Source organism: Schistocerca cancellata, chromosome 3, assembly GCF_023864275.1.
Source record: "Schistocerca cancellata isolate TAMUIC-IGC-003103 chromosome 3, iqSchCanc2.1, whole genome shotgun sequence".
Taxonomy (NCBI): domain Eukaryota; kingdom Metazoa; phylum Arthropoda; class Insecta; order Orthoptera; family Acrididae; genus Schistocerca; species Schistocerca cancellata.
The window spans coordinates 887,644,073-887,663,532 of record NC_064628.1 but is presented as its reverse complement, the minus strand read 5'-3'; positions in this window follow the sequence as shown (position 1 = coordinate 887,663,532).

Here is a 19,460-nt window from a genome sequence, read left to right as displayed (position 1 = left end):
CTAGATACCGGCGGAGTCGTTTTTCCCAGTCTTGGTAGCAGCGCTCAAAGACTTCAATTGGTTGGGCCTTTAACATGTCAGCCACATTCTTTTGAATGTTCTCCATACCCCAAAAATCACTTTCATTTAAAACATTTTTAAATTTCGGGAAAAGAAAATAGTCACAAGGACTCAGATAAGGTGAACAGAGGAACAATCGGAAAGTCTTTTGAGGCTGAAGATTCCGTGTTGCAAGCGGCCGTGAGATATGTCGCTTGTCATGATGCAACACCCATTGGTCTGTAACGTCTGGTCTTACTCGACTAATTTTTTTCTTCAGCATCTCAAGGACTTATTTGTAAAATATTTGGTTGACAGTTTGTCCTGGAGGAAGAAATTCTTGATGCGTGATTCCCCTAGAGTCAAGAGGATAAATCAGAGTTGTTTTGATCTCTGTGATTTGCTCATTCGAACTTTTCTCTGTAGAGGAAATGTCTCAGTCTGCTGCTTCTCACTTTGACTCTTTGTCCAAGGTTTGTACACAGAAATCTAGAATTCATCATATGTGACGAATACACGATTGAACCATTCGCGATGATTAGCAGTACTCACACTTCCTTCGATTGTTTTACTTCTCAGGTGTGAGGTTTTTCTGCATTATGTTGACATAAACATTTTGGATGTGCAAGACTTCCGTCAAAATTCGATGTGCGGTAAAACGTTGAACAGGTCATCCATCATCCTCATTGCTAAAAATCCGGCCTTATCTCACAAGAACACGCACACATTCGACGTTTTCGTCAGTTTTTGGAGAGTTCCCCGCTCGAGGTTCATCTTCAATGTGCTCTCGGCCTTCCAAAAATGATTTGTGCCAACGAAAAACGCACTATTTGTAATAAATATTACCCATAGGCCTGTTTCAGCTTTTCAAACGTCACACTTACGGATTCCCCAACACAAAACGTGATGGCGTCAAGTTGCTCGAAATTCTGCTGTTACATTTTCGTAACACGTAACGAAGACAGTAAGTCGCTGATGGTGTTCTCGAGTATCACGTGATGGCTGTACGGAGCTGAAACGCCGACTGAGCATCTGGAAGGGATGAAAACACCCGTCTATCCAAGTAGAACAACACAGAATTACCAGAATGCTCACACTGTTGCCAGGTTCATCACTCTTCTCGCACAACTCTTATGGCTAAACCATGTAAATCGTCGGTGGAAGCCAAGATATTAGTCTTTACACTTGGCGAATGTCATCTACTTCTAAACAGAGACATCACAACGCATCCCCAGTACCTATCGTCCCCGAATCAAGATCAAATTTTGGAAACCGTAAATTGGTAATTAGGGGACAACTGAATAGTATATGATTAAATGAAGCACAGTTCGCAGTTCTGATATTACACTCATGCTCATATATTAAGGATTATGCTGATACATGGTGAAACAACCCTCTTGTGGGCCGTTTGCGGGTTTAAATAACCTCGGGGTATGACCATGCGGTGCATTTGACCTGCGCAGAAGTGTGTTGGTGCAGCGAATAAATGTGCAGAAGTGTTCAGAAGTGTTGAAAAAGGTTCAAAGAACACATATTGATCACGTTATAAGGGGAAGAATACTAGGACGACTGGAGGCTGCTGAAACACAGCATGTCGTAGCAGGGGCCCTCCATGTGCCACAACATGTGATCTCAACGATTCCAGCAGTCAGAAAACGTGTCCAGGCGCTACAGTACGGGGCATCCACAGTGTACAACACCACAAGAAGACAAATATCTCACCATCAGTGCCCACAGACGGCCACGGAGCACTGCAGGTAGCCTTGCTCTGGAGCTTGACGCAGCCACTGGAATAGTTGTCTCCAGACACACAGTCTACAGACGACTCAACAGACAGGGTTTATTCAACCGGAGACCTGCAAGGTGCATTCCACTGACCCTGGTCACAGGAGAGCCCGTAAAGCCCGGTGTGAAGAACACAGTACATGGTCATTGGAACAGTGGCCCCAGGTTATGTTCACGGACGAGTCCAGGTGTAGTCTGAATAGTGACTCTAGCTGGGTTTTCATCTGGCGTGAACCAGGAACCAGATACCAACACCGTAATGTCCTTGAAAGGGACCTGTACGGAGGTCGTTGCTTGATGATGTGGGGTGGGATTATGATTGGTGCACGTACACCCCTGCATGTCTTTGACAGAGGATCTGTAGCAGGTCAGGTGTATCGGGACGTCATATTGCACCAGTATGTCCACCTTTTCAGGGGTGCAGTTGGTCCCACCTTCTTCCTGATGGATGATAACGCTCGGCCCCACCGAGCTTCCGTCATGGAGGAGTACCTTGAAACAGAAGATATGAGGCAAATGGAATGGCCTGCCTTTTCTCCAGACTTAAAACCCATTGATTACGTCTGGGATGCTCTCGGTCGAAGTATCGCTGCACGTCTTCAAACCCCTACGACACTTTAGGAGCTCCGACAGGCAATGGTGCAAGAACGGGAGGCTATATCCCAGCAACTGCTCGACCACCTGATCCTCAGAATGTCAACCCGTTATGCGGGCTTTGTAAGTGTGCATGATGATCATATCCCATATTGATGTCGGGGTACTTGTGCAGGAAACAGTGGTGTTTTGTAGCACGTCTGTGTTCGGAACCATTTCCTCAACTTATCATCAGTATCGTGGACTTGCAGATCTGTGTCGTGTGTGTTTCCTATGTGCCTTAGAGAGCCTGTATAGGGAGAGAGTGGCCAACAAGACGATGCGGCGGCCATTTTTCTGGCAAACTGCGGGCGGGACTTTTGAATGGCCAGTAGTGGAGTAGTTGAGTACACACTCACCGAATCAAAAGCACAAGACAATATGGCGAAATCATTCGTTAAATGCCTTTGTTTATAAGAATAATGTGTTATAATAATTTTCACACAGCCAATTTACGGGTCTGTTTTCAAATTTAACTATGTATATTGCAAGTTGTTTTATGTGTAGTAAAAAGCAAAGACGACTTACTTTGCGTAGATTAAAGTACTTGGTTGGTTTCCACAAGGCTCCAGTTTGGTTTATGTCAGCCCTGTTGACTGCGACTGCCCACTGCTTTCGTCTTTCTTCATTGCGCGGAAATCCTGACATGCGAAACCACCTTCGCCACTATTGGAACAACCAAACGCAGCACAACCTGGCATCGTTTACGAACGTCTGCAGAACGAATTACAGGTGTCAAAAACAATACCTTACAATTACTAACGTGTTTACTTCAAACATGTAGGCCTACCGTCTTCATCACAGAACGCTTCATAATTTCAACTCGTATTTAAGATCGCAAACGCTAATTACGTACTAAAAACAATATACAACTAAATCGAACATGCATGCACAACGCATAACAAGTCTCTCAATAATTCAAATACCTTTTAATCGTTTCCAAAAGTGCTCTGAATTTCAATTCAACTCAAAAGCACGGCGAACATAGGAAGCGCGAGATACGTTTGGCGCCATTTGTCTGCCAAAGCTAATCAACCAATCACGGGCAACTTCACCTGTGGCAACTCTCTCTATATACAGGCTCTCTCATGTGCCTATGCTATTAGCGCCAGTTTTGTGTAGTGCCACGTTGTGTAGCTCCACATTCTGCAATTATCCTTAATTTATGAGCATGAGTGTATTTTCTAGGGCCGCATATGGTGTTCAAATTGCGTAGGACAAATAAAGAATCTCTCTCTCTCTCTCTCTCTCTCTCTCTCTCTCTCTCTCTCTCCCTCTCTGTTTCTCTCTCTCTCTCTCTCTCTCTCTTCCCCTCTCTCTCTCTCTCTCTCTCTTCCCCTCTCTCTCTCTCTCTCTCTCTCTCTCTGTCTGAATGTTGTGGGACATCGCGAATACTCCCGCTTCAGCCCCTATAGCAGGGCCGGCCAAACTCTGCACAGTGTGCAGACGTGCGGAAGTGCTGCACATGTGCGCACGTGTGCGACAGCGACATCTGTTATTAGACATGTGTCCTAAATGAACGGCGGCGGCTCCGCTTCCCCGTTTACGTGGTACAGGCTAGAGCGCAACATACCCAGTCTCGTTTACCCCTGGTGACCGCAACTTTAACAGAGAAGTACCGAGAAATGGCAGGTACTGTGAAAAAGCAAAGAACGGAAGATCTACGTTCTCAGTCGTTTCGACCAAGCATCAGTGATGAAAATCTCCCGCAACTGCTTCCGTTTGTCAATGAGGCGTGCTTTTGTGCCCGATATTAACTACACTCCTGGAAATTGAAATCAGAACACCGTGAATTCATTGTCCCAGGAAGGGGAAACTTTATTGACACATACCTGGAGTCAGATACATCACATGATCACACTGACAGAACCACAGGCACATAGACACAGGCAACAGAGCATGCACAATGTCGGCACCAGTACAGTGTATATCCACCTTTCGCAGCAATGCAGGCTGCTATTCTCCCATGGAGACGATCGTAGAGATGCTGGATGTAGTCCTGTGGAACGGCTTGCCATGCCATTTCCACCTGGAGCCTCAGTTGGACCAGCGTTCGTGCTGGACGTGCAGACCGCGTGAGACGACGCTTCATCCAGTCCCAAACATGCTCAATGGGGGACACATCCGGAGATCTTGCTGGCCAGGGTAGTTGACTTACACCTTCTAGAGCACGTTGGGTGGCACGGGATACATGCGGACGTGCATTGTCCTGTTGGAACAGCAAGTTCCCTTGCCGGTCTAGGAATGGTAGAACGATGGGTTCGATGACGGTTTGGATGTACCGTGCACTATTCAGTGTCCCCTCGACGATCACCAGTGGTGTACGGCCAGTGTAGGAGATCGCTCCCCACACCATGATGCCGGGTGTTGGGCCTGTGTGCCTCGGTCGTATGCAGTCCTGATTGTGGCGCTCACCTGCACGGCGCCAAACACGCATACGACCATCATTGGCACCAAGGCAGAAACGACTCTCATCGCTGAAGACGACACGTCTCCATTCGTCCCTCCATTCACGCCTGTCGCGACACCACTGGAGGTGGGCTGCACGATGTTGGGGCGTGAGCGGAAGACGGCCTAACGGTGTGCGGGACCGTAGCCCAGCTTCATGGAGACGGTTGCGAATGGTCCTCGCCGATACCCCAGGAGCAACAGTGTCCCTAATTTGCTGGGAAGTGGCGGTGCGGTCCCCTACGGCACTGCGTAGGATCCTACGGTCTTGGCGTGCATCCGTGCGTCGCTGCGGTCCGGTCCCAGGTCGACGGGCACGTGCACCTTCCGCCGACCACTGGCGATAACATCGATGTACTGTGGAGACCTCACACCCCACGTGTTGAGCAGTTCGGCGGTACGTCCACCCGGCCTCCCGCATGCCCACTATACGCCCTCACTCAAAGTCCGTCAACTGCACATACGGTTCACGTCCACGCTGTCGCGGCATGCTACCAGTGTTAAAGACTGCGATGGAGCTCCGTATGCCACGGCAAACTGGCTGACACTGACGGCGGCGGTGCACAAATGCTGCGCAGCTAGCGCCATTCGACGGCCAACACCGCGGCTCCTGGTGTGTCCGCTGTGCCGTGCGTGTGATCATTGCTTGTACAGCCCTCTCGCAGTGTCCGGAGCAAGTATGGTGGGTCTGACACACCGGTGTCAATGTGTTCTTTTTTCCATTTCCAGGAGTGTATATCATTTCTCATGACCAGTGATAAACGTGTTTGGATTTATTCCTTTCGTAATTAAAAATTATTTTTTCTAACTGTGCATTATTGCCTCACTCGACTCCACGTTACATTATTATCAGGAAAATTGGTCATTAAACCGGTTGTTGTATACTTAAATTTAGGGTTCTTTTTAATGTGTGAAGGGCTACGCTCAGCTAAAGTCGATAAAACATAACATTCATCTAATTGTCGGTTATTATGCAGATTTCAGACCGAACTGATGAAAGAAATAGCAATAATGGTACAGGTCATCATCGAGAGGTCTGCGGTTGTCATTCTGTTCAGAGGTCAGGGAGACAGAAATTATGTGGGTGTAACTGAGGGCACCGAGAATTAGTTAAAGGAAACCTTGCATTGGTTTGAAGTTATTTGAAATCATGACTAAGGTTCGTTGGAAGACGCTATTTTTTTTCCCTTATCGATTTTCAATTCCCCCCGAAGGGGGCGGGCCGGCAGCAGCTTACTACGCTGCTCTACAGCCTACAGACTTTTTGTAAATAAAGGGAGAAGAAAAAAGAAGGAAAAACAGGCGATAAAATGGCGATTTAAAGTGAAAAATGGCGTAAAATTGCGGAAAGTGAAAACAGAAAGCAAAGGGGGTTGGCAATGTAGATAAAAGACACAGGAATCAGACAAGTAACACAGTACCGAGCGAGGTGGCGCAGTGGTTAGACACTGGACTCGCATTCGGGAGGACGACGGTTCAATCCCGCGTCCGGCCATCCTGATTTAGGTTTTCCGTGATTTCCCTAAATCACTCCAGGCAAATGCCGGGATGGTTCCTCTGAAAGGGCACGGCCGACTTCCTTCCCCATCCTTCCCTAATCCGATGAGACCGATGACCGCGCTGTCTGGTCTCCTTCCCCAAACCAACCAAGTAACACAGTAGACACACAATTAAAAAACATGGCGACAGTCTGGTTTCTGTTCGCAAGTAATAAAAAGCACACCCAGCGACAGTATGATGGCTGTTCGCTACACTTCCCAAAAGACACAACACGGAGCACGCACTGGAAAAACACACTGTAAAATACTGCACGAAAAAGGCGGCACAAAGATGGCACTCCCGACCCAAGGCAGATGGGGGGGGGGGGACCTGGAGTAGGGGGATAAACAAGGAGGGAGGAGAGGAAAAAACGAAAAGGGGGGGGAAACCAAGGAGGGAGAGGTCGAATAAAGGGGGAGAAGGGCAGACGCGAGAGGGAATGAGAGGAGGCAGAGGAGGGAAATGTAAAAGGATGCGGGGGAGAGAAGGGGGCAAAGAGAGGGGAGGTGGGGAAGAAAGAGGATGGAAGGGGGGGAGAGGGAGCCCGGGAAAAGGACAGAGGAAAGGAGGGGGAGAGGTCGCTAAGTGCTCTCTTTCTTAAATACTAGATCAAAAACATTACGCGTATTTACGTGCCGTCAGTCAAGCTTCTTTAATAAAAACCCACGGTTGTTAACTGTATTACTTGCCTTACTGGGTTAAACTGTTAACATAAAAGTAGACGTCTCAATGAGTAGACTGTGACAGTATTTTAAATGTTTAATACGCGAAATACCTTCCCTTGGTTGGCTTTCAAGCTGTGGAAAGAGCGCTAGAATGCGCCGGTACAGAGTATCTCAGCAAGTGGATAAAGCGACATCTGTGTGTAGAAACATGCACTACATGAACGCTGACGGCTGCGGCGTGCACGCTGTGACCCGGAAGTTGCGCATGTGCAGGAGCACCGCACGCGTGCAGAATTTCTGGCCGGCCCTGCCCTATAGTTTCATGAAGTTCCGATAGGTGGCACCGCTTTACGTAATCTTTTGTAATCGAGATGCCCTCCAATCAGAGAGCTTGTATTAAGTTTCTTTTGGTGGAAGACCAGAGCACTACAGATATTCGTAGGCACTGGCAGAAAGTCTGCGGAGGCCAGGCAGTGAACAAAAGCATGGTGAGTCGTTGCCTAGGCGTCTGTCATCATAGCAACATCCGATCTCCCGCGTGCAGGCCGACTGCACACAGCTGTGACTTCTGAAATGGAACGTACTGACACTCTCATTCGAGTCCATCGACGGATCACAATCAAAAACCTCGCTGCACAACTGGCCGTCTCTACTGGTACTGCTGACATACTCGTCCACCAGTAGCGGTACTGAAAGCTGTGTGACAGCTTGGAGCCTTGCCGCCCAGCAAAAGAGTTTCATCTGTTTACCGCCATGAAGGATGCACTCCACGCATACGAGGTGCAATCAAGTCCTAAGGCATCCGATTTTTTTTCTAATTAACTACTCACCCGCAATCGATGAAACTGGCGTTACTTCTCGACGTAATCGCCCTGTAGACGTACACATTTTTCACAACGCTGACGCCATGATTCCATGGCAGCGGCGAAGGCTTCTTTAGGAGTCTGTTTTGACCACTGGAAAATCGCTGAGGCAATAGCAGCACGGCTGGTGAATATGCGGCCACGGAGAATGTTTTTCATTGTTGGAAAAAGCCAAAAGTCACTAGGAGCCAGGTCAGGTGAGTAGGGAGCATGAGGTATCACTTCATAGTTGTTATCACGAAGAAACTGTTGCGTAACGTTAGCTCGATGTGCGGGTGCGTTGTCTTGGTGAAACAGCACACGTGCAGACCTTCCTGGACGTTTCTGTTGCAGTGCAGGAAGGAATTTGTTCTTCAAAACTTTTCGTAGGATGCACCTGTTACCGTAGTGCCCTTTGAAACGCAATGGGTAAGGATTACGCCATCGCTGTCCCAGAACATGGACACCATCATTTTTTCAGCACTGGCGGTTACCCGAAATTTTTTTGGTGGCGGTGAATCTGTGTGCTTCCATTGAGATGACTGGCGCTTTGTTTCTGGATTGAAAAATGGCATCCACGTCTCATCCATTGTCACAACTGACGAAAAGAAAGTCCCATTCGTGCTGTCGTTGCGCGTCAACATTTCTTGGCAACATGCCACACGGGCAGCCGTGTGGTCGTCCGTCAGCATTCGTGGCACCCACCTGGATGACACTTTTCGCATTTTCAGGTCGTCATGCAGGATTGTGTGCACAGAACCCACAGAAATGCCAACTCTGGAGGCGATCTGTTCAACAGTCATTCGGCGATCCCCCAAAACAATTCCCTCCACTTTCTCGATCATGTCGTCAGACCGGCTTGTGCGAGCCCGAGGTTGTTTCGGTTTGTTGTCACACGATGTTCTGCCTTCATTAAACTGTCGCACCCACAAACGCACTTTAGACACATCCATAACTCCATCACCACATGTCTCCTTCAACTGTCGATGAATTTCAATTGGTTTCACACCACGCAAATTCAGAAAACGAATGATTGCACGCTGTTCAAGTAAGGAAAACGTCGCCATTTTAAGTGTTTAAAACAGCTCTCATTCTCGCCGCTGGCGGTAAAATTCCATCTGCCGTACGGTGCTGCCATCTCTGGGACGTATTGACAATGAACGCGGCCTCATTTTAAAACAATGCGCATGTTTCTATCTCTTTCCAGTCCGGGGAAAAAAAATCGGAGGCCTTACAACTTGAATGCACATCGGACGTGGATGATGGGGAGGACGTCGGCTTTGACGTCGACCAGTAGAATGGTACCATTTAGTATACAAGCCCTCCGAGTAAGATGGCGTAAGGCCATAGCAATGAACCAAGGTTATGTTCAATAGCAGGGTTTTGTAACCAAAAGATTGGGGAATAATGTGGTGTACTGGACCCTCGAATGAAACCAACCAGCTTTCAGAAAAAAAGTATTGCTTTACTTACTGGACGACCCTCATATACGAGGGCTGTCCAGAAAGTAAGTTACGATCGGTCGCGAAATGGAGACGACTATGAAAATCCGATAAAGCTTTGCAAAGATCTGTTGGACAGTGTCTCTAGTATGACTCTAGGTAGAATTATATCGCTCTTTTCATTCCTGAGCTCTTAGTGAGCGCGTAAAGATGTTATAGAAAATAGTGTCTCCCGCCAAGTACGAGGGCCTGGTGAGAATTTTGCCCTGAAGCTATGCAACCAACATTACATAACTGTCGTGCGGTTTCTTCGTCAAGACAATTCTCAGCCTCATTCTGCAGGGCAATGAAGATGTTCCTGCATCGTTTCAATTGGAAATGTTTGGTTACCCACAATACAGCCCGTAATTGTCTCCCACTAAGTTTCATCTCTGCTCAAACTAACCGCTGGCTATGAGGACAACATTTTGGCACAGACAACGAGCTTTAGGCCAGCGTAGAGAATTGGCGGAAAGCACTGGTGGCTGCCTTCTATGATAAGGGTATTGGAAAGTTGGTACAACGCTACGACGAAAGTCTGAGTCAGAACGGCGACTACGTAGAGAAGTAGCTTAAAGGTTACAAATAAAACATTTCAGATTTTCACAGTGATTTTCATTTCGCGATCAATCGTAACTTACTTTCTGGACAGCCCCGTAAAATAAATAACCCTCGAATTAAAACTGTCACTCACAACTACTTGGATTTCCACAAAGCCAAAACAGGTTGAAAAGCGTCAAAGCTTTTCATGTTTTTAATTAAAGGAGATAAATGCTTTTAAAATCAGTCATTGGTTTATTGCAATATATGAAGTGTGATGGAGGTGAATTATTGTGCCATTAAGCATCGGTAAAGGTCTTCTCCCATGTCAGCACGCTTCACAGAGGGAGGTCCCCAGGGGATTAGCGACAGGCGAAGACGCTGCACACATCAACACGCTGCCAAGGGAAGCCTTGGACATTCGCACGTATGCCCGAGGCAGCGGAAGCTATAAACTTAGAGCGGAAAACAGATTTACCACGATTCTAGGTAACACGGACAGAGTGGCGAGTTGAATAGCAACAGCACGACTTGGATGTCCAAGAATCTCAAGTGGCCCGGGGAATTTTGGCCGTTTTCCGCGAGCAGAACACCTGCGAACGTAGCGGCAATACTCAAAGGGAGAAGTCTTCGTTTACTTGTGTACTCTGTCTGACACAGAGTATGGCTATCTTTTCCTCGCGGAATGCGACGGCAAGGAGGGAGGAAAGTTTGAAAGGCACTTCATTGGCAAGAATCTGACGTTGGCTTTGAAAAATAGTACGAGCTACGTAATTTGCGGAAGGGCGGAGACAAGACGCTCGAGGAGAGCGGCTCTCTCTCTCCAGGTGCGAGGAGCGTACTAGTATTTGTCATTCCAAATTTTGTTTCTGAGGAGGTAGGAGTTCACTCTTGACTGTTTCCGATAAGTCGCAACGATTCTCTTATCAAACTTCCTGGCAGATTAAAACTGTGTGCCCGACCGAGACTCGAACTCGGGACCTTTGCCTTTCGCGGACAAGTGCTCTACCATCTGAGCTACTGAAGCACGCGAAAGGCAAATGTCCCGATTTCGAGTCTCGGCCGGGTACACAGTTTTAATCTGTCAGGAAGTATCATATCAGCGCACACTCCGCTGCAGAGTGAAAATCTCATTCTGGAAACATCCCCCAGGCGTGAATTGGTAGCTCAGATGGTAGAGCACTTGCCTGCGAGTGAAAATCTCATTCTGGATTCTCTTATCGCTTGTCATGAGACAATGCACTTTGCATTCGTCGCAAACAGCGTAGAGAGCAAAGTTTGTTAGATCCAAGTAGGCGAGCTTCGCTCTCTGTGCGCGTTATCAAGTGCTTAACTCAGGATCATTTTGATTTACTACATGTCCGATGACGGTAGTACTGTTAGGACAGTTTTGTGCTTTGTTTAATGCAGTTTCACGTAGGTCTGAACTTGCAGATGGACGCATACCGTCGTCCAGTAATGATAACTTCCAGTAGCAGGTTTCGGTCACTATTTTCAGCGTAGGGCATGTTAGACGCTATCAACTACGTCGCCGACAGAGTCTTCATGCAGCCGCACTCAATGAGCCGACTCCACCGCCACGCCGACCACGCTATGGACATGGTAATACAGAAAACGCCCGCTTTCCTAGCTGCGCATTCTTCTTCCGCTTTTTTCAATTTCCTTGCAGTGTGTTTGATGCTCATACAGACACAAGGCACAGTATTCACCGTTTGCCTGTTAAGAGAGTCATATATTCAGCTCTTTCTTTTATTCCTTCCTCATTAAATATACCAGGTCAACCCGTCTCACGTAATTTATTTATATGTTAAATTAGAATGAAGTCAGACAATGCTCATGTTAAAAGGCAAATACCAAGGCAGGCACCTTATATAATTCACTTGTTGTGAGCTCTTGGTGCCACTTCAATTCTATTTGTTGTTTTTTTATTTGATACTTTCTACAGTATCTAGCGACTCAAATGTTTTTAGTTTTGTTTATCATTATTTGAATAATTTGTGAGTGGTTGTTAAAGGAATTTGATAAAGTTTCAATAATTATTGCATGTGCCGTTCAATGCAGTTTCACTGAATAAACCACTTATACAGAGTGTTTCAAAAATGACCGGTATATTTGAAACGGCAATAAAAACTAATCGAGCAGCGATAGAAATACACCGTTTGTTGCAATATGCTTGGGACAACAGTACATTTTCAGGCAGACAAACTTTCGAAATTACAGTAGTTACAATTTTCAACAACAGATGGCGCTGCGGTCTGGGAAACTCTATAGTACGATATTTTCCACATATCCACCATGCGTAGCAATAATATGGCGTAGTCTCTGAATGAAATTACCCGAAACCTTTGACAACGTGTCTGGCGAAATGGCTTCACATGCAGATGAGATGTACTGCTTCAGCTGTTCAATTGTTTCTGGATTCTGGCGGTACACCTGGTCTTTCAAGTGTCCCCACAGAAAGAAGTCACAGGGGTTCATGTCTGGCGAATAGCGAGGCCAATCCACGCCGCCTCCTGTATGTTTCAGATAGCTCAAAGCAATCACACGATCATCGAAATATTCATTCAGGAAATTAAAGATGTCGGCCGTGCGATGTGCCCGGGCACCATCTTGCATAAACCACGAGGTGTTCGCAGTGTCGTCTAAGGCAGTTTGTACCGCCACAAATTCACGAAGAATGTCCAGATAGCGTGATGCAGTAATCGTTTCGGATCTGAAAAATGGGCCAATGATTCCTTTGGAAGAAATGGCGGCACAGACCAGTACTTTTTGAGGATGCAGGGACGATGGGACTGCAACATGGGGCTTTTCGGTTCCCCATATGCGCCAGTTCTGTTTATTGACGAAGCCGTCCAGGTAAAAATAAGCTTCGTCAGTAAACCAAATGCTGCCCACATGCATATCGCCGTCATCAATCCTGTGCACTATATCGTTAGCGAATGTCTCTCGTGCAGCAATGGTAGCGGCGCTGAGGGGTTGCCGCATTTGAATTTTGTACGGATAGAGGTGTAAACTCTGGCGCATGAGACGATACGTGGACGTTGGCGTCATTTGGACCGCAGCTGCAACACGGCGAACGGAAACCCGAGGCCGCTGTTGGATCAACTGCTGCACTAGCTGCGCGTTGCCCTCTGTGGTTGCCGTACGCGGTGGCCCTACCTTTCCAGCACGTTCATCCGTCACGTTCCCAGTCCGTTGAAATTTTTCAAACAGATCCTTTATTGTATCGCTTTTCGGTCCTTTGGTTACATTAAACCACCGTTGAAAACTTCGTCTTGTTGCAACAACACTGTGTTCTAGGCAGTGGAATTCCAACAGCAGAAAAAACTTCTGTTCTAAGGAATAAACCATGTTGTCTACAGCACACTTGCACGTTGTGAACAGCACACGCTTACAGCAGAAAGACGACGTACAGAATGGCGCACCCACAGACTGCGTTGTCTTCTATATCTTTCACATCACTTGCAGCGCCATCTGTTGTTGAAAATTGTAACTACTGTAATTTCGAAAGTTTGTCCGCCTGAAAATGTACTGTTGTCCCAAGCATATTGCAACAAACGGTGTATTTCTATCGCTGCTCGTTTAGTTTTTATTGCCGTTTCAAATATACCGGTCATTTTTGAAACACCCTGTATGTTGAACAGCACTCCTTGCATTTCATTTATAGAATTTAAATCAAAGTTCACATCTCTTTCTCCCTCCCACACGTGGTATCTTACAAGGTTTCCAATCCATAGATTTGTGATGCCGCACAAAAATACCGCCCTTCGTGTCTGCGGCGCTTTCGGTGCTGCAGATCGGACGCCGGCCTGCACTCGTCCAGGCTCATCCGTCATCCCACGCCCGCTGCTCAGACGAGCACCGTTTAGCAGATGCAAATGGCAGTCCTCTCTCGTCTCCGTCCTCTCCAGACGAAGCGCTCCTTTTCGCCCTGCTTTAATTGCAAAGAGATTAAATGAGAGCACAAGACCAACAAATCTGGAGCGCACTCCAGCTCAAGTGCGTGCGTAATGAGGGCTGTTACTGTACGCCACAGAGACGACGCCAAGTTTCCGCCGCCACTGTGCGCCGTCAGAAAAGTTTCGAATTAAAAGGCAAGAGAGAGAGAGACGTCTGTGCTCTTGAGCCCTCCACCACAGAGCGATCACTCAGCAACAACGTCTCTCAAGAGCATCCAGGGCACAGACCAGCTGTGCACTTAATTTTCTTTCAGTCAGTTTTTACGGTGACTCTGGTCTTATATTCTGAAATTCCTTCCTCCCTTAACTATTTTCTGCAGTGCTAAGGATCTGTGAACTAAAATCAGGGTTCCGCCGATTTTTCGAAAAGTGACTGTTCTTCATACATTTCTTTCACAACTATATTTCACGTCTATTCCGTCACCATTGGCTCCTCATTTTATTGTTTAACTTAACCAGTAGCCGTTTAGATTATTTACAACTTAAATTAAACAGTTGGACAGGTTGTCTTCGGTATTTTCTTTTCCTCTAGCACAGGTTGCTCACGTCAAAGCAGAAGTATAACAATACTGTACGTATTGATATTACTAATGGCAGCCCTCGTTCTTCGAACATCAGCTCCAAATTCAACAGTGTTTACATCAGTACTACACGTCTGGCTACAGTCGATATTCCATATTAACACGAAGATCGCACGTGTCAGCTTTCTTGATAAAACTGACTTATTCAGGGTTTAAACCTTCCTTCTTCAAATAGGAGTAAGTTTGAAGTACAACTTTATAAAGAAATGACAAGGTATCAAATCACATATGGTGATTCAAAAAGATGTTACATGCCTCTTTAAATTGCACCGGCCGGCAGAATATTCTATAAACTTTCATGCGTCCATCCGGGAGAACAATATTTCGACTTGCAATAGTTCGGCTGTTGGCTGTACACCGAACTTCAAGGGTAGTTCTTGCCTGAATTAAAACAACTTGACACAACGACACACTTTGGAGCGGAATGCGTAAGCCACTGTGTCTGTTCCGTCAACACGTTTTAAATCGGATTAAAACTGTGAGCCGAACAGAGATTTAAACTAGCGGCCTTTGCCTTTCGCTGACAAGTGTTCCACCGACTGACGTACCCAATCACGTTTCACGACTTCTCCTTACAGGTGTAATTCGACCAGTACCTCGTGTCTTACCTTCCAAACTTCGCAGAATCTCGCCTATGAAACCTGGAAGCGAGTGCAGTTGTGAAGAGGTGGCGTCAGTCGTTCTTGGCTAGCTCAGTCGGTAGAGCACTTGCCTGCGGTCCGGCAGACAGTTTTAATCTGCCAAGAAGTTTCGTATCACATTCTGCTGCAGAGTGAAAATTTCATTCAGGTTTTAAATCAATCAGCTACTCGCCATGAAGTTGGGTGTACAGCTAACGCGTGAGATAGTGGAAGGTGAAGTATTGGTCTCTCGGATGCACGCCAGACAGATGATGGTATGATACTTTTACAAACTTTGGAGACAGTTTCGTTCCTGAAACCAATGCTAGGAAAAGAACTTATATAAACATCTACCGAAAAATCCTTAGTTTTGTAACGGAACGCATGAAATATTATGTTCAACGCACTAGTTACACACTGCCAGCTTCAAAGTGTGACCAACGCATAAACTTACAAGAAATGTTCGAAATGTCCTCGTCTTTCTTCCATACACACGTCCTGCAATCGTCGAATTATGGACTTTCCTATACTCTCTGGTGCTGTCGGATGCAGAGTTTTTCCATCCGGTTGTTTGCGATATAAACCAATATTGTTAAAAGTCGCTCAGAGAACAAAATCCGAAGTACTGGGATCGGGAGAACGCGCAGGCCATGGAATTGGTCCTCCTCTACACATCAATAGGTGACGGTTGGTGTTAGTCAGAGCATCACGAACAATGGGAGAGACACGTGTTGGCAGTCCATCATGCATAAACACATATTTCTTCTCATTTGCAGGGGCACACTTTCAAGTAAGTCTTGATGAGCGTTCTGAATAAAGTGAAGGATTCGGAGACTTACGTTTATATGAATATATTTGTTCTTTCGGTGTAAGGAACCTGTCCTTAAATTTTGTAAAAGCATATTTGAGTCACCGTCTAACACAAAAGCCCTCTAATAATTAAGATAATACTAGAATTATTATTGAAGGCACGCGTACATTGACATTTACCTTGGTCTTGTTATTACTATTATTCTCTTCAGGTATTAAGCAAACTTGCCTCTTATGATACACTCTTTGGCGGGGTATTCCTCTATCTCATCTTCCTTGGCACTTATAATTTATAGGCTTTAAGGCCAGCCTTTCACTCCCCATTCCTTCCAGAAATTCGTTCCATTTCTTCTATTCTACATAATTTTATCATTTAGACTACAAAAGTTTAGTTCTTCGTTAGGATATTGATCCATTAGTCTGTCTTCTATAGTACAATCCTTATCCTTCTCAGGAATTTCATCCCATGTGCCAGAATATGGATTTTTTGCTTTTTGGTAATGACCTTGGTCTCTCTTCCATAGAGCAGTGTGCGGAATGCAACAGCTTCGTAGAATTCTGTCTTAGAATCTCTTCCGGATTTGTTTTTTATGCTTTCTGTTAACTCTTCCACACATCCGGCTGAATTCACCAAGCTTAATTGCTGTATCAGTATGTCACCTCACATCACCTGTTCTAAAACGTTCTCATCTATCAGTATTTTGGTTCTAATATTTTCTTTCCCCACCAAGGACATTGACCATGACTGAAACATATCTGAGCAAAAATATGGAAAGCCTCACGGTGTATTGATGTGTGTGCTACGACGAAAGTGTGTATCATTAGAGTAGCCGCTTCCATCCCTGTCTGGAGAGTTTTGAACTCTGATCTTACTTCTAAAAATAAATCCTGTGTTTGAGTCCTTCGAGGGTATGTTTCTTCAGAACCTATGGTGGCAGATATTTTCTGAACGCCCAAAGCTAGTATAGCAATAAGAGTCAGACTTCAGCGCCATCCGCTGTGTGAGCTGCTAAGAAATTAATACATAAGGAGTCATACGCCTTTGTTGCCTAGGGGACATTTAAGTGGCTCTTCTGCAATGGTTTTCTCCCTCCTCACATAATCGCCTCACGTCGCGGTGTATGGCGTCTTACGTTTGTCTGTGGAATGTAGGTGACTATATAGGGTACGTATACATGTATAGTGTGGTGTCATGTTGGTGTTTTATGACGGTGAGAGGAGGCAGGTGGTTTAAACATGTGCCAACACTTGGCCTACTGTATTCGATTAGTGCCCATGGAAAATGGTGAGAGACTGTTGAGATGTTTGGAATTTAATCTGTAGCCTTCACACGTAGATTCGTATCTTCGACAACCATGAAACTAACAGGATATCTCTCAGTTCAGTTTCCTCTCACAGGCCTGCGTAGTGATCTCAGCTATTGATGCTTATGTAGAGATTATAAAGCACATTACCGGTATTTTAATAAGAGCTGCGATATTTAGCGGTCCTAAGTGTGCAAGTATCTGTTAGTTACCACCACTTGTGGTATACCACATAGATATGTACGAGGGCTACTCGGAAAGTAAGGTCCGATCCGGCATGAAATGGAAACCAGAGTGAAAAACCTAGACGTTTTGGGCAGATGTTTTGACTAGTGTTTCTAATATGCCCATCGATAGCGTCACGTCGCTCTTTTCAGTTCTCAGCACATAGTGTGCATGTAAAGATGACTAGAAAACAGTGTCTCCCTCCAATTATGAGGAGGTGGTGAGAGGTTTCGCCTGATTTCATGCAACCCAGGTAATGTAACTGTCATGCGTTTTCTTCTTCATGACAAGTTCTCGGTCGCACTCTGCAGGGGGTACGAAAATGCCCCTGCAGCATTTTCAATGGTTCGATGGGAAGTGTTTGATCACCCACAATACAACACGTAACTCGCTCACATGAACCGCTGGCTATGAAGATAAGATTTTGGCACAGACAACGAGCTGTAGACAAGTGTAGAGAATTGGCGGAAGGACGCAATGACAGGCGTAGAAGTCGGATCAGCGACTATGAAGAGAGGTAACTGCAGGATGTAGCTAAATGTTGCAAATAAAACATTTTTGATTTTCACTGTGGTTTCCATTTCACGACCGATAGGACCTTGCTTTCCATATATCCCTCGTGTATTTTGCATAATATTTCTCGGAATTTTTTGATAGTCATGGTCTTTTTCTTGATATGGACTTAAACTTAGTTTTCCATCACATTCTTTAATTTCATTCCACGTGGCGAGGTTTTATCATAGTTCAGACACGTGCCGTTATGATTGGCAGTTTTTTCATAATAGCGCTATGGAATGTCGCGAGATTCTCACCAAACGCATAAAGCGTAAATCAGGGTAGTATTAAAACTGTTTACCATCCACACGAAGTGTAAGATTTGAGTAACAAATAGCTTGTTTTAATTGTCAAGTGTGATGGGAAGGATAATTGTATCAGCAATTGTATTCGTCTTGTTACGGATCTCTGTCGATGCGCTGCTACGTGATTTTACTCTGCACATCTTCGACGGGAAACAATGTGCTCTGCGATGCTATTATGTCTCCACCCACGAATTGCACTTTGTGTGAGAAACATTGTGGCTGCGGACCTAATTGGGTGTCTGTATATCTCTTGGTTGATAGAGAGTAACTCGCCAACATTTTTCATTTTTCTGGCATTGTCATTAATAGGAAAATAACGTTCCCGTTGTGTATGCGCCAACTGGTCTGTCTTGTACCCCTTTGCGTGTCTCGAGCATCGGTCAGGATCATTAGTAAGCGCATTGACACGCGTCCGCATGTCACACAGTAAGCCCGGAGGCGGGGATTGTGCGTAATGATGTTAATCGCGGTTCGGTTCATCTGCAGTGTTCTGAGATAACAGAGGCTTAGCAGTGCTAATCAACTAATGTATTGTGGCTCCCACAGGAATCCGAAACATTAAAGTGACACGTGTCTTCCTAGGCATTTGTTTCGAAAGCCTCCTACATCCGTTTAAATTTAACCTAGTATGACTTCAGTATCAATACCGTGAAAACCTTCCGGTTTTATGGATAATTTTGACGCATGAATGAGATCCAACACAATGCGACTTCTGTTAATGAAATATTCGGAAGTAAGGAGAACTTTCATTGCGGAACGGTAATTGTAAGGGAATGTTGAACATGTGTCCAAGTAATGCAAATTCCCAACTTATAAGTTGAAACTTTCCAACACAATTTGAAAGTGTAATGCGTTCTCTCTTGCAGAGAAAGAACACGTGCTATGGCGATGTAGATTCCACTTCGGCTAGCCTAATATCTATTCGTAAAAAGCATGAATCACAGTTGTCATCCCAAACGTATTCTCGACCAACACCTGTTTCGAAATTCTCTGCAGCGAGGACCTACCTTACACTTGCTGTAACATATATGCAAAGAATTAAATACATTGTCCGCCGACGACAGTTTATCAGAATAACTATTCCGCTGGAGACGGGATGCTTTCGGTAAACAGTGTTTCGGTCAACTAT